This window comes from Monopterus albus, unplaced genomic scaffold, assembly GCF_001952655.1.
Source record: "Monopterus albus unplaced genomic scaffold, M_albus_1.0 scaffold4.1, whole genome shotgun sequence".
In the NCBI taxonomy this organism is placed as follows: Eukaryota; Metazoa; Chordata; class Actinopteri; order Synbranchiformes; family Synbranchidae; genus Monopterus; species Monopterus albus.
Genome location: NW_018127884.1, coordinates 8,378,391 through 8,393,707, shown reverse-complemented (window position 1 = coordinate 8,393,707; position 15,317 = coordinate 8,378,391). Strand labels below are relative to the sequence as shown.

Genomic DNA, 15,317 nt, shown 5'->3' with positions numbered 1-15,317 from the left:
CCTAGTCAGTCTCCAGACCTTAATCCCATAGAAAATCTGTGGAGGGAGCTGAAGGTTCGAGTTGCCAAACATCAGCCATGAAACATTAATGACTTGGAGAGGATCTGCAAAGAGGAGTGGGTCAAAATCCCCCCTGAGATGTGTGCAAACCTTGTGGCCAACTACAAGAAACGTCTGACCTCTGTGATTGCCAACAAAGGTTTTGCCACCAAGTACTAAAGCATGTTTTGCAAAGGGATCAAATACTTATTTCATTCATGAAAATGCAAATTACTTTATAACTTTTTTTATAATGCATTTTTCTGGATTTTTTTGTTATTGTGTCTCTCACTGTTCACATAAACCTACCATTGAAATTGTAGACTGATCATTTCTTTGTTAGTGGGCAAACTTACAAAATCAGCGGGGGTTCAAATAATTTTTTCCCTGACTGTATCTTCCCAATGTAAAGTTTATGTGCCGGCGGGGGTGCAGTGACGGAAAGCTAATATGCATGTGCAGTGGGCCCCATAATGTGGAAAAAACAAGGAAGAGAACAGTTTTTTGCTGTATGCGCCAGGCGAGCAGCTTTCATTCAAGTAACTGGGCGCCATGTTTCAGTCCGAGATCCAGGTTTTACGTAATACATCCCTCCAAAAAGCAGTTAGGAGCAGATTAAGGTATCAGTCTGTTCTGAGTCTCACTCGACTCTCTAGCAGCTGAAAGGAAATTAGAGCACTTTTAAATATACATCCATAGGTTCATGTTTCAAAAGAAATTTAGAGTATTAACAATACTAATAATAATAACAATAAAACAACCAACTATAATAGACAACCTGGTTTGATCTACTGTATGACAAACTGACTGCATTAACTCAAGTCAAATTAGAAGAACAAGAAGAAACTAAAGCAAAAGCCCAACCTAAACTAACAATTCCAGGATCTTATGTCTCTTATGAATTTACAATATACTATATTCAGCCACAGTTCCACCACTTCCAGTGCACTTTTTTGTAATTAAATATTTTCTAACAACTCCCTGAAGCAATGCCACCTGTAGAAAGAGTACACTGAGGAGTATTCGGATGGAGCTATGACAATAGGTCAAAAAAGTTTGAGAACCTCTGTCATAGCCGACAATGCAGGTTTTATTCCAACATCCCACTTTTTCTGTCTGTCTCCCTTGGTCATTGTATAATTCATCTCAGGTAACCATCGGTCCAGGAACTGTGTTCGAGCTGACTCTATTAATGGCAGGGTGGCAGAATCAAAGACAGCTTTATCACAGTAATTCCTCCCTGCCGACAGCCAAATTGCTCTGAAGAAGAAATACTAACTTATCTTGTCCGTTGTCCTTGTGCTATAAATTCAACCACAGAGCAATGAATACAATAGCACATTTTTACACTTGAAATAAGGCTCATATTCAGCTTCATCTCCTTTTATGTTTCATCAGTGAAACACTCCAAAGATATTTGGACTTTCGAAGAGGACAGATTTGATAAGTGACGTCTCTACTGGAAGAAATGTGCGAAGTGAGTGGTGTGGGTATGAGGAGGGTGTATATTCTGAGTACTGCATTGAGAAAATGTTATTACACAAATGGACTATGCAAGACAAAGACTTTGATATTATCATAATTAAAAGTGAGCAGCACCATATGGTGAGGGAGAGGAGCTGCACATATACAATCAAACTGAAAGCCTCTCAATAACGAGAAATACACAAAATGCTCATTTTTCAACCAGAACAACTGACAAAGTCTAAACATACACTTTTCTATAACCTTCTCCTCTCCTCTCCCTGTATGTGAGTGTACGCCTGGTCAATGGCCCGGACCTGCTAGGGGTCTACAGTGTGCTCCAGGAATAGTCTGGTCACGTGGTCACCATGTGGGATCTGTTCCCTTGGCAGGAAGCTGTTATATGGTTACAGTTATTTTTGTTGTCTGTCTGGGGATAGTTTTTACTGCGCTCCAGAGGATCAATAATTGTCATAAAAACACTGCGTCATCGGTGCCCTCTTTGTGTGTAGGTTAAGGAGGTGCATGTACGTGTATGAACAGTACATGCGCAGTTGTAAATTTTTGACTGTATAAAGGGTGAGGGTAATAATATTTAGGGACATTTATGTGAGTGTGAATGTTATGTTGCATCTGTTTCTAAGGCGTATGATGATAAAGTGAGGTGTGATTTGACAAGAAGTGCCAGTGACTTATTTTAAAGACAACGTGGAAATTGCGAAATATGTTTGCTATGTGAAAGGAAATGAGTTGCAGACACTGTGGTACATGGGGTTGTGAGGTGTTTTTTTTTTGTGTTTGATATAACGATAGGGTGATGTGGGTCAGTCATAGGGTGTGGTTGCATTTAAGTACAGCCTGCTCCGCTGCATTGATTTCATTTGTGTTATAACTGCACCTTTCTGACCTGCTGTATCTGTCTGCTTTCCTGGTTGTCCCTTTCTGTGTGGAAGCCCACAACACATCCCTGTCCATAGCATGTCTGCTGAGTATTTGTGTCTCTCCTATAGTTTATCTGCTGTATACAGTATATGTGCCACCATAGCCCTGAAGCTGCAGTCAGCCCTGGGGACTCAGAAAGGAGGTCCTATAACAGTGCAGGCAACGGAAGCTGGCTCCTAGCTAATTGGTTCCTGTGTTAGCGGCACACAGCGACGGTGTCAGAGTCAGCACTTTCCCTCCCTCTTCCCTCATTCTTTCTTCATTTCTCTTTCTCCATCCCTCCCTGCTGCCAGCCACAGATGCCGCAGGTCTGACATCCCTTCAGGACACATGCCTGTGCTAATATGTACATTGCTAGATGTTTGTGTGTTGACAAAATTTTAGTGTATTGCTGCCACTGCCAGTTTTACAAATAAATCCAAACAGCTGCAAAACACTATTTTGCAAATGTAGTAAAAATAAAAAATCGTGTTTTTTTTTTAAAGTAAGGACTTAAGTATCTTAAGTGCATTTCTCCTTTCAGGAAATCTGAATCTTTTTCTGTGCTTCAGGGTCTACCTTGCTGTTTATTCATCCAGCTCCACCTGCAAACTTGTCTGTCAGTGTCTCCCCTTCTGTCCTTTCTCTCAGCCCACAGCCACAGCCCTCTCCATGCGCACAGCAACTGAAGGTCACTATGTAACTGTGTAATGTGTATGTCACCCCTCCCCCTTCCCCCCGAACACACTGGCCCTCCTACAGTCGATGGCCCCAATGACAGGGAAGGTAGACTCTAGTCCAGGTTATCACAGCTGTGAGTGTATGTGGCCTCTCATACTGTGAGAGGAGATGACTGTGAAGTGTATCCCACTGAGATGGAGTGGACTTGAAGAAAACAGGGCTTTTCCTGCTCTGATCACAGAGTAGGCACCTGGCTGGCCACGGGCTGCTGCTGTGTGTGTTTATCATTGTTGGATGTCCTTTCACAAACAGACTCAAACTTTTGGAGCCTGTCATTAACTCACACTTAAAGTATTCATGTTCATACCAGAGGGTAAATACTGTACACGGTAACTGTGTCTCATAACCATAAATGTAGTCAGTTGTCAGGGGCAGTAGGCTATGAAAAACACATGAAATATTGTCAATGAAATTAGTTACACATGAACATAATAATCAGGACACAAGGTTACTCTGCTGCGACAAAGCTCTACAAAAGACTATGACCTCTGAGATGGAACATCTCCCACTAGACACCTTGTGTGACAGACCCTTGTCTCCTGTCACACTCTTTTAAGATCGCTATGGTCTCCCTCCAGCCTGTCGACTCCAGAGCTGACCTCCTCTATGAGGGTGGCAGCCCAGTCTCTGCCCCACTCCATTAAACATTGATGGAGCTGCAAGGAAAGGCTGGAGCCTGTCTCCTACTGTGGTCTGGCCCTTGCCTATAACAAGTCTCTTCTCTGGCTGCAACCTGTCTCTTTTCAATTCATTCACCCCTTTTGTGATTTATATCTTCACTACTGCTATGGTTATTTAAATGCAGTCAAACGAAGCTGTCTGCAGCAAGTGTTGTTCAGTATGAAGAGACATATCTAATCAAAAAATGAGTGATAAGTGTCTGCTTCTGCCTGTGGCCAGTTGCACAGGGGTGAGACATGACTTCCTGGAAATGACTGTGTATTTGATTCCTGTATTTGCATCACTGTCTATGTGTGGTGCATTTATGTTATGCATTATGACTTTAACCACAGAGCACAGCTATAAGAAAGGAAGTGGTAGGAGACAAAGACAGCAATATTTTCCTTCCTTTATCAGTGTACGTGTGTGTCTGTGTTTATGTGTTCCAGTACTGCTGCATAACATCAGAGCTTGATCTTAACACCTTGCTGTCGCCTTACTTTCTCAAACTGTAGAAACATGATGACTTACACTATCGGTCAAGGGTTGAACACACTTTTGCATTCAGTTCAAGGGAAAGTGTGTCCAAACCTTTGACTGGTAGTTTATTTAACACACAATAACACCTTTGTATAATAACTTGTTTAAAAAAATAGATCCAAAGTACATGCAACACATGCACTAAGTAACATTCTGATTATTTATTATGATATGTAAAAATTGCCAAGTTGATGCCATTAAGATCCACTGAGCTAGCAGAATAGTTCATAGTGACAAGTGACAGCCCATGTTAGATCTGACACTCACAGATCAAAGAAGGATTTCATTGCCTCCACCCTACCTCACTCATCCCTACCCTGCAGAGGCTTACCTGGGAGATCTGCCTAACAACCAACAAGTGGTGGAGTTCAGCACCACACCAGACCTGACACTAAGTCCTGTAAGACTGTAAGTGTATTTATAGAGTGCAATATGAGCTGAGCAGAGGCAAGACTGTGAGAGAATGAGAGGTTATAATCTAGCACGTGTGAGAATTGATGTCTGCAGTTTGTGCATGGGAATGTGCACAGTCTAGGAGACTGCACTGTGTGTTTGTGTGTGTTCAAGTAGTCTGGTTGCATGCATGGATATTAATACACTACATGGCTGGATCATGGAAAGTTAATAGATAATGCTGGTGTTTTGTGACGGGTCTTGAGAAAGTCTTCTGATAGATCTGTACTGGCTCCTTTGCTAGTAACCTGCCATAAAGGTTTTAGGCAAACTTCCATTTAACACAAGCAAGTACAGTATGGGCTACAGTATGCTCTGTTCTGAATTACACAAAGCAGAGACATGATGCATCCTACAAGCACTGTGCAACATAAGATCAACACACTTTAAAAAATAAGATCATAATGAAGTGCCTCAAACACAAAGAGACAAAGCTTATGATTGCAATAAAATGTTTCTCTCAAGTGATGCAATGCATTTCAGACTATGTCTACAACAAGCATATGTGATAAAATCATTTGATGTGGCAAAAATAAGCTTAAGGATTGCCATTAAATCACATGAGAATAATCCTAAGTGAAATAATCACAGCGCTAAGCAACAGCGATCGGGAATGAATAAATAAGGCCAACTAAATAAATGATCAGTGATTGTTTGGTTCTAAGTGCTGTTGCTGTAGCTCAGCATCCTGATTTAGTCGAAGCCTTCAGTCATCCCTCAGCGGAGCTATGGTCTTAGCGGAAGAGAAACGGCTAAAAAGCTCCATTCTTCTTCATACCTTCAATATTCAATGAGAGCACTAATTGCACCGTGCTGAAAGAGAGAAAAAAGTGAAGGAGGTGGAGTGGGGATGTGGGAGGGATCTACTGGCTAATGGTCCGTAGGCAGAAAATAAAGGAGAGGAAAAAGGGGGGATTTAAAAAGTTAGACATATCCTCAGGAGGTTCCTTCCTCTCTGTTTTTACCTGTGTCTCTCTTAGCTATAATGCTAATGCTCATTAGCCAGTCTGTGTGATATCCACCGAATCACGGCTACTCTTAGCGACCATCACCGGCAGCACTCTGGCAAAGTGAGTGTATCCAGTGGTTACGCACACACTCCTCTGTTGTCAGCCGGAATCCACCTTCTGCCCCCCTCCATTTTTTTTTTGTTTTACCTCAAAAGTTAGCTAGAAAGATATCTTGGAATATATTTGCTCAAGGTGCACCCATTTGTGAAGAAGAACTGGGAAATGCATATGCATTAAAAAGTCTTTGTGTGTATAAAATGCCAGCACAGCACTTTAGTATTTTCTCATCCTTCCACTCCCGTTTTCCCCTTTAATCTTTGGCTGAGTTATAATACAATAAGTTCCTATAATCATTAGATTTCCTTCTCTCTACATACCTGGGATAAATGTATGGGTTTAAACAGGAAAGTAGATGGAAAGGGAAAACAAAATGATGCAAACTTTAAATTAATCATTATAAAATGAAAGGTAAAAAAAAAACTATGTTTAATGGGTTTTACAACGGAATGTGCTACTTATCACCACAAGAGACCAGGCGTGCAGGATGTCTGTCTGTTGGAACGTCTCCTTCTCCTCTCCTCCATAGTCAGCCCTTTCACTGTCCCCTGGTATACGTCAACTGAATAGTGCTGATCAGAAGTTTTTCTCATAAATCATGCCATCCACCAAACAAAGCAATAAAGATGTTTGTTTGCATTATTGAAGGAAAAGTATTGCCTTAGGTCAGCTTTAAGCAGCAGTGTGTGCGTGCATACATACCTTCTTAAAAATACATGTTCACACTTGTGTGTGTGCCTGTCAACAATTTTTTTTTTCTTGAAAAAAGTAATTTGCTTAAGAAAAGGCATATTTTGTGAAGTTCACTTCCTCTTTTTTACGCAGGAGTCAATAATAGCATTTCTGATTGCTCAACCAATCAGAAAACAGCTGCATGCATGTATTTGAGTGAAACAGTGTTGGTGGTGGAAGGAAGGGTACTTTCAGGATAAAGGCACATACTGGAAATGTATGCTTGGCTGCATGTCTGTGCTTGTGCATAGGAGTTTGTGCTCTTTAATGTTCCAGTTTTGTCTTTGGCCATCATTTACATCTCTTGACAATTTTATAACAGCCCATTTGGTACTATTTATATTGATTACAGAGGTTGCCAAGCACAGGCAGAATGCAGGCTTTTCCTGAACTGCACCCTTTCTGGACCTTCAGCTTGTCTCTCTCTCTCTTCATCGGCTTTCCATATTTGAGTTTCATGTTTTATAAATTGATACAGAATGCGCCTAAAAAACCTCTTTTTTTCACTGTGATGCACAGTCACATGTGGCTCCAAGAGGTGAAATGATATTCCTGATAAATCTTTGGACTGCGGCTCACTAAAATATATATATAGCATGCAGGTACAGATGTGCCATCTAATCAAGCATGGTATCACAGTGATGTATACTGTGTTTTTAGTGCACAAATATTCATTATGTGGCACATTGCCACCTAGTTTAATTACAGTCACACTTAGATCATTCATAAATACTAATCACTGACCCTCACCTGATCCTCTGCCTTGTTTGACTGTATCTCTCTTGGAGATGCCCAGATAAATACACACAAGTTGTTTTTCTTATTTTTACTCCAACTGAATGAAAGGAATGAGTCTAAAATGTTAAAATTATTAAATAAAATTTCTGCTGTGCCTCCAACAGAAAATATCGAGGCCATATTGTCCCTTTAACACCCTGCCATGAACAGACACAGTATCTAGGTACGATCATTTCCACCTGCTGGCTAATTGGAGAGCAACCAAACCCATGTCACTATCCCCCGTTCAGCTGGTCAGTCAACAATATTCCAGTTTAAGCTTGAACCTGGTACAACCAAACCCAAGTATGTGGCTTGCGGTTGTCAGGCTTGTGTGGGAACCACTGTTACATGTGTTTGTGTGTCCATGACGGAAGTGTATAGGCCACCCCAGCTGAACTGTAACTTAAGCTGGTCCATGAGAGTCAGTTGTGGGCTTTTGGCTATACACCTATGTCCTTTATGCATTCAGCTCTTCATCTGGGGAGGAGTTTGTGAAACACTGAGTGCTTTGCATGGCCAGCATACTCCGTTCTAACTGAAATGGTTGCCTAAGATGACCAGTGTTTTTCCTGTTCCTTCCTTGAGAAAGTTAGAATATATAGCCAAGCTTTAGGTCACCAAGACAGGCATAAGGAAGTGGAAGATAGAAGATGTGCACTGGAGGATTTGCATAAGAATCTGAAAGACATTTTAGAAAGACATTAGTCATCAGTTATCTGCCTACTTCTAAAACTTTTTATGATCCTGTTTACTTTGCCTCCTCATCCCTTCCACTCCTACCTCCTTCTGTGTCACAGAATTGACTGATAGTAAATGGCTTCCAAGAGGGGTGCTGCAGAGTGAGGGGGTGAAAAACTACCTGCTTTCGTTATCTTAACACGCAGCGGCACGCAAGAGACAAGCATCAAACACTGAGCTCTTCACTTGACATAACAGACTACTGATGTGGAAGGAGCTGGGAGTGATAGGGTTGGTGGAGTGAGAGTGCGCTGCATTCTGGGCCTGGCAGCTTTATGAGCCCAAGACGGCCATAAAGACACTGGCTTCCAGGCACTCGGCTGCTCCCTGTGTTAGGGTTAGAACAACACCGGGGACAGGGACAGGATGCCTGTTTTGTCAGAGTTTATTCTTATCTGATTAAGCTCTACCCAGCAGCAAGAGTGGAAGTGGGTTATCAAGTGAAGCCTAATTTATTTATTTAATGTAATGACTGCGGTACATGACATTTAAGCTATACAGCCTCCACATACTACAAATTCCCTCTCAAACTCTCAAAGTAAAATGATTGTACCCAACAACAGGCACATAAAAAGGCAACTACATTTAATGCAAAAAGAGGCCATACATAGGAGCAAACATATGCATGAACACACTAAAAGAAAAGATTATTTCCTGATTTTCACATACCTGTGGCATGTTGCTAACAGATATCAGTGATGGGAGCTTGTTTAAGAAGTAAGGTCTTTGGCTGAGAGGAGAGCTGAATCAGTGTTTAGACTGATAATACTGTCCTCAGGCCTTCAAGGCACAGCTCACAAAGAAAGGCAAAGGCAACAGAAGGAAACAAGTGCAACTATTCAAAGCTATCCAGATTTTCAATGCGTACCACAGTCAACCAGAAATGACAAATATTTACTCTGTTTTACAAGATGGATAGTTTTACTGTGTTAGGACTATTTCAAGCAGTGTAGATATCAAATGTATTTTAAAATTTTATGTCATTTACAGAGTTTATAAAGACTCATTGCATGTTTTGTCATTAACAAGTATCATTAGCCAGAGTACTCTTAACATGGCCAAGGTTTTTTGTTTGTTTGTTTTAACTGTGTGTGTTTACCCTTGTTTTGCTATCTTTTCTCATGACTGAAGGTGGCCCACTTGTCAGGAATCCTCACTGTCCCAACCTCTTCATAGCAAGAAGTTAATGAGACCAGGTTGTGGAGGAGACATGGACAAGGCGGGTAGCACAAAAAGGTTTAGACACAATGAGAGAACACACACAAAAGCTTTTATGGGCATCTGCTTCTACTGAGGTCCCAGTGATGGAGAGCAGCGACTTCACCATCTGGAGCTTGATGGCACTGAGATATGTATACACACATATCCTATAAGCACATTCACCTCTTACAAATGCAGTGTAAACCTGGTGAAACAAGAAGGATGAGGGCTAAAAGACATTTTGTTTTAGGGATATCTTGCAGAATCTAAAAACAGCACTGCTGTTACTTACATCCCTGCTGTCATGACTACAACTGGCCGAGCAACATGGTGGAAGGGATGTGAGTCAATGCCAGCCACAATGGTGCAATCGCATGCTGTTTTTCTAGGCGTTCGAGTGAGCGTTGCCTTTACAGCCTTTGACAGTAAAGTATGAATCATCAGTTGTTTCATCATCATCATTGCACTCTGCCTCCCTCAGGAACACAGTATGGGGGTTGTGACTGCTCCAGCCTTGTTTTCTAATAATGTGTAAGCTAACCAAGATGCGCTTCATCCGCCTTGCTCTCCGTCATGCTCACGCTTTCTGCTCAGCACAGTTCCAGTGAGAAAGTAATACAGCTCCATCTTTAAGTATATTTAAACATAAATTGATCTCTTTTTATTGTCCAATACCAATTAGTTTGATTACAGAAATTTGTTTCAGAGTCCCTGACGTTTCCAAGTTGAGGTTCAATTTATAGAGGCAGCTTCTGCTGATTAGACTTTACACAGGCCTCCTCTTTAAAAGATAACAGCATATCATTTAAGAAGGGGGCCCCTCACCATGAGGAGCAGTGATGAGTGGTCTGCCCTGTTCATCTCTATATTACACTGCACTTAACAACAGCAACCACAGCTCCTCTACCTGCATCTCCTGAGGCCGGGCTGGGGTGGGGGTGTGCTCCAAAGAGACCTTGTGGTGAAGGTGGTCACACTGCGGTTCACAGATGTGTGAGAGTGCTGAATTGTGTTTGAGTATGTGCACTTGTGTGCACCTGCAGGCGCAAACCTACATCTGTGGGGGGCCAGGAACAGGGAGAGATGTAGGTAGTGAAGTTTCTGGTGCCACAGATACCGTATCATTTCTCACCACCTCAAAAGTCACCGGAACACGAGGCTGCAGCTACTACCGCTGCTGTGAAAACAAAAACACTAACAGGCTCTGAACATCTAAAATGCCCGTCGACATGTTCCGCTGAGCGAGCTTACATAATGAATGTTGGTTTTCAGCAAACTGTCTTGACAATGAATTAACTGGATTTATTGCAATGGTACATAGTGACCCAGGCTTTCTGCTGTTAGAAACAAAATACTAATGCATTCATTTATGTAGGTGTGCTGCCTTTGTAGTCGTGCGTTTGTGTGCGCTGTGGGAAGCTATCTTATTTATCGTTATATTGTGTGACATTTATAAAAATGTACTGTTTATGCAATGGGTGCATGGTATTGACATGGAGATACTGTTTTAAACAAATGTTGGTGCATGAGAACTAGAACGGCACTTAGTAATTGTAGGCTGAGCATCCCCAGGCGGTTTTTGCACCATCTAATACACAGATGATGCACATATGAGAACAAACCACTCCCCTGCCCTGCACAAATGAAAATAAAACATCCCACTCATCGAAGCATCAAGTGCAGTTCAGTTATCTTTTGTGAGGATGCATGTGCGGGGGATGCAAAAATAAGTGTAAATAAATGTACAGGTGAGAAGAAAACAATATATACAAAGAAGACTGGCCAAGTGGCTAGAAAATAAAACACAAACTCATCCAGAAAAAAATGAATAATCACTAGTTTCATTACAAAAAAAGTATGACCAAATGATTTGGTCTACGTTTCTTTAATCCTCAGATTATATAGTGTATATAAATCCAGTATTTATTTATTAACTATTAGGATTACATACTCTATGTGAGTCTAGAATGCATCCCTGAATGTCTAATTTCATGTCTGATAATTGTGTTTTTCTCTGTAACTTGACTGTCTGATATAAACTGCACCTTCCCAGCACTGCGGAAAGAATGATATCTATATCTGCTCCTTCCTGCCATGACCTAGAGAAAGCATCCATATCATAACTCCATCACAGTTCTCTCACTAGACCCATAACTTGGTCAGTCTCACAGAATGAAGCACTACTTCCTATCCGGTTTGTCCAACCAGTGCTAGTTCTCTCTTTCTGGCTGCTCTAATGTTCCTACATCAACTATGACCCTACTTAACTGAAACCACTGCTATCAGCCTAGTTCACCCCAGTCACAGGAAGTCGTGCTCTGAACTCATGGCCTCAGAGATGATTATGAAAGCAGGTAAAACGTGTGATAAGTGAAAACCACTGAGCAAGAAAATGTAACATATCTATTTTTTAAAATGCTTTAAACAGTGGAGACTTGCAGTATATCACCTATGTACTTTTTTGTTAAGAAACACCTATCTTGGTCAGCGATAATGCCATTCTCAGAGATATAAAGGGGGGAAAAAAACAAACAAAAGGAACTCAAAGTAAAAATTCAGCCAGAACATGAACAGTAATGAAATAAGAAGACAAACTGACTTTGGTTTCTCTATCCTGTGTATAACTTATGTTGTGCAGTATGGCTTTGTATGTATTGTATTGCAGGCCTATACCCATATAGATTAAACAAACACTAAGTATTTGATTGCCTCTGGAGACTTTCTGTGGTATAACCATCTTCTTTCATTCACCCATTGTTTTCTATTTGACTGTCTCCTCCATTTCTGGTGTACTCAAAACCTCTACCCTCCCACACGGAGCGCTGCAGCCCAGCAGCTGAAGGGTGAGATGACAAGTAAAAAATTTAAAAAGACAGGCCTCCTTTGGCTTAGTTACAAGAGCAGTCACACAGCTAGTAGGTGCTAAGTCTCACACTGTGTCTGAGGACAGAAGATGTGAGCTCATGCAAAACTCTGTCTCCTGAGTTACAATGTTGCATGCCTGTAACTGACAAAACATCTGCTGGGAACCTGTGATGAGTGTATAACGTTAAAAAAAGAAAGGAGGAGGAGGAGGAGTGGTGAGAACTTACATGTGTGCATCTCTGTGGGAGTACATAAGGGAGGGAAGTTAAGATGTAAAAAGAGATTGAAGATATGAAAGAGGGACAAAGAGCACGGCAGACGAAAGTGAGCATTGCACCGTCTCCATCAGCCTTAATAGAAACACGCACAAGCCCATTATGGTGAGGTGTTTGGGAATAAATCATCTAACAGGCACCTTTTCAAAGCATTACCCTGTCAAACCTAATCTAACCTACCTCTGTCTGCTCTCCCCTCCCATCCCACAGCACACCCCCTTCTCCTCCGTCCCTCAGTGAGCAAAGCCGTTTGCAGCCTCAGGCAAGGGCTGGAAACATAAGAGCAAAGTCACAGCAGAGCGGCAGATGCGAGTCACCACCGCAGTGTCTCCTTACAGACTGCATAGTTTCACAGTAACAGGCCACAGTATAAACTGAATACCCTGGGTTAACACCATCAATATGTGTTCAGCCACCCATCGCAACACTTAGGCCTCAAAATGACACTTTTTCTGCTCCACTGCAAAATTTGTCAATAAATTTATTTGTGAATTTGTCAATAATTTTAGAACAAGAAGTTCAGAGCCTTTGGAGAACACAAGAAAACAAGTTATTATGTCTTTGATGTGACCACTGTTGCAGTGAACATGGATGAGAACTGCCTTCCTCGTGTCTCCTCTGTGTCTGTCACACAGTGTGGTTTTCACCACAAGACACATCCCCTATCCTTCTGGGAACCATAAGGCCACCTCTATGACAGCGCAGCAAAGAAACAAATAGACTAGCACAGAGACTCTGACTCAGGGAAAGGAGTTTCAGAGAAACATGCACACTGATTGTAGCTCTAATGCTGCTTAACGGACTACTTGTCCCTGCATGAGAAGCTTGTCTCTTTAAATCAAATTTATGACATTTGCAAAGAAAAGTTTGAGCTTTGGCTGGCTTTTTTTCAACTCTGTTAAGTTTTAGAGGTATAAATTTGTGCATAACGTTTTACCTGCATATTAGAAATTATCATTATAATGACTTGGCAAGGCTTCTGACACATGAGAACTGTTCTGCACAGGTTTGCACTTCTGTTCTCACTTAATGACAAGCCCCATTGATCTGGGGCAATAAGGCTTGTGTGTTTGTCCATGGCTCCATCCAGTGCTGAAGCAGGCTGATGCTCCATGCTGTTATGTGCGAAATGGTTCGGCCTGCTGACTGACAGCCCTGGATAAGGGATAGTGTGTCTGCCTTCAGTGCCAGCACAGCTAGAAGTGATAAACACCGGCAACCTGATCCAGAGACAAGAGACGCCTTTGCCTCCGACAAACTTCAAACTTAATGCACTTATGCTCTTCTTAGCCAAGTCCAGATTTACTTGGCTCAACCTCGCCGAGCCTGACGTAGCCTGGCCAGGTGGCGGCCACTAGTTTTTTTGACCACTTTTGATTGCCTCCTCTCATCCTCATATCAGACTACCACAATTCCAATCTGTCTACTGGGTCTTCTTTAAAGCTGAGCTTTTTCAGGCACCATTATCCCAAAAGCTTCTCCTATTGAATATTCCCATTGCACCAACAGGACCTGAGCATTCTGTCTGGTCTGGAATTTTTATTGAAAGTTTATTTTATCTGTTTTTATTGCCTCTCTTGTGCAAATAGGCCCCCATAGAGTCCCTGGTCCCTGCCCTTGCAGTAATGGCAATGTAAACATGGGAAAGTAATTTGAATTCTAACAAAGTGGAGATTAGCTGGTGACAGTTTGTGGCATGGGCGATTATTTCTAAAATAATCCTGTTTTGATATGCATCTGTGTCCCGGCAGGAATTTTCAATTTGTTTTCTCATTGCTGCATGTAAACAAGCTCTAGTGTCTCCTTATCATGGCGTTGCATGGACTAGGAAAGAGCGTATGCCTGCCTGCCTGCCTAACCCCCTCACCCCCTTTCCCCTCCTTTCTCCATTTCCATCTCACCACACAACCTGTCTCCTCCATCCTGCATCTGGTTGAGCAGTCGTGCTTGTCTGGGTTTCAACAAGTCTCTTTATCAAGAGCAGGTAGGGGGTTTTATATGTGTACTTGCAAATCATTTGCAAACATGAAGTCCTCAAAACGCACCCTGTGAATATGTTCTGCTTGAGGGGTTCTGTCCATTCCCTGTCTGAATAGGTGAATATGCAGCATGGCAAAATGGCTTCCTGTCTGCCAAAAGAGCCATCCTACCCACAGGCCTGGGGCATGTGATAAATATTTACACTTTTGATTGTAAACTAGGAGTTATGGGAGGAACTGACTATTTATTTGATTTACTGGCATAAAAATCCACTTTAATTTAAAGTTACAAACTTCATCCAAAATATCACTAGTAGATGCAGTATTGTAAAGATTTATTGTCATGACTGTGATTTTGCTCTGTTGTATAAATTAACTAGTGAGGGGGTTTTCATTCATTTCACATGATGCATGTTAGAGGTGGTAAAACCACACAAAGTCCTGCAGTAACATATTAGATTGTTTACTTACCCTTCTTTTATGTGGATAGAAATCTAGGAGGCTATTTATCACTCTCTGATGGATTGCTCCTGCCTGAAGCTAATCAGCATGTTGCTTGTTGTGTCTTAATGTTTATGGGGATTATAGGAGGATAAACATAGTAATCCCCAGTGTTGTGCAGGACTTCCAATTATCACGCTGCTTCACCAAAAATAAGGTCACCACAGAGTTGACCTATTAATGCAATATAAGCCAGCCAACATCCCTCTGCTGTTAATTTCACCAAAGTTAAGCCTGACTTCAGACCCAGACGGAGCCTACAGAAACCTGGGCTGGAAGTCATAAGAGACTCACTACAGCAGGTTGAGACTGGAGCTGACCGGCTAGGTTGGCTGAGGCCACTACTGTGACTGAGGCAGGCT

At 41.8% G+C, this 15,317-nt stretch overlaps 1 protein-coding gene across 2 annotated transcripts in view; it reads left to right on the top strand.

Moving 5' to 3' along the window:
• mafa (MAF bZIP transcription factor a) overlaps positions 1-15,317 on the top strand; it is an 86,590-nt gene that overhangs the window by 28,260 nt on the left and 43,013 nt on the right. Inside the window, exon 3 of one of the 2 annotated variants that reach the window (XM_020606016.1) lies at positions 9,267-9,587. The exons of the other annotated variant lie outside the window; for it this stretch is intronic. The gene's annotated coding sequence lies outside the window, so the exon portion shown is untranslated. Of the gene's footprint in view, positions 1-9,266; positions 9,588-15,317 lie in introns of those variants that run through there. 2 annotated transcript variants of the gene reach the window in all.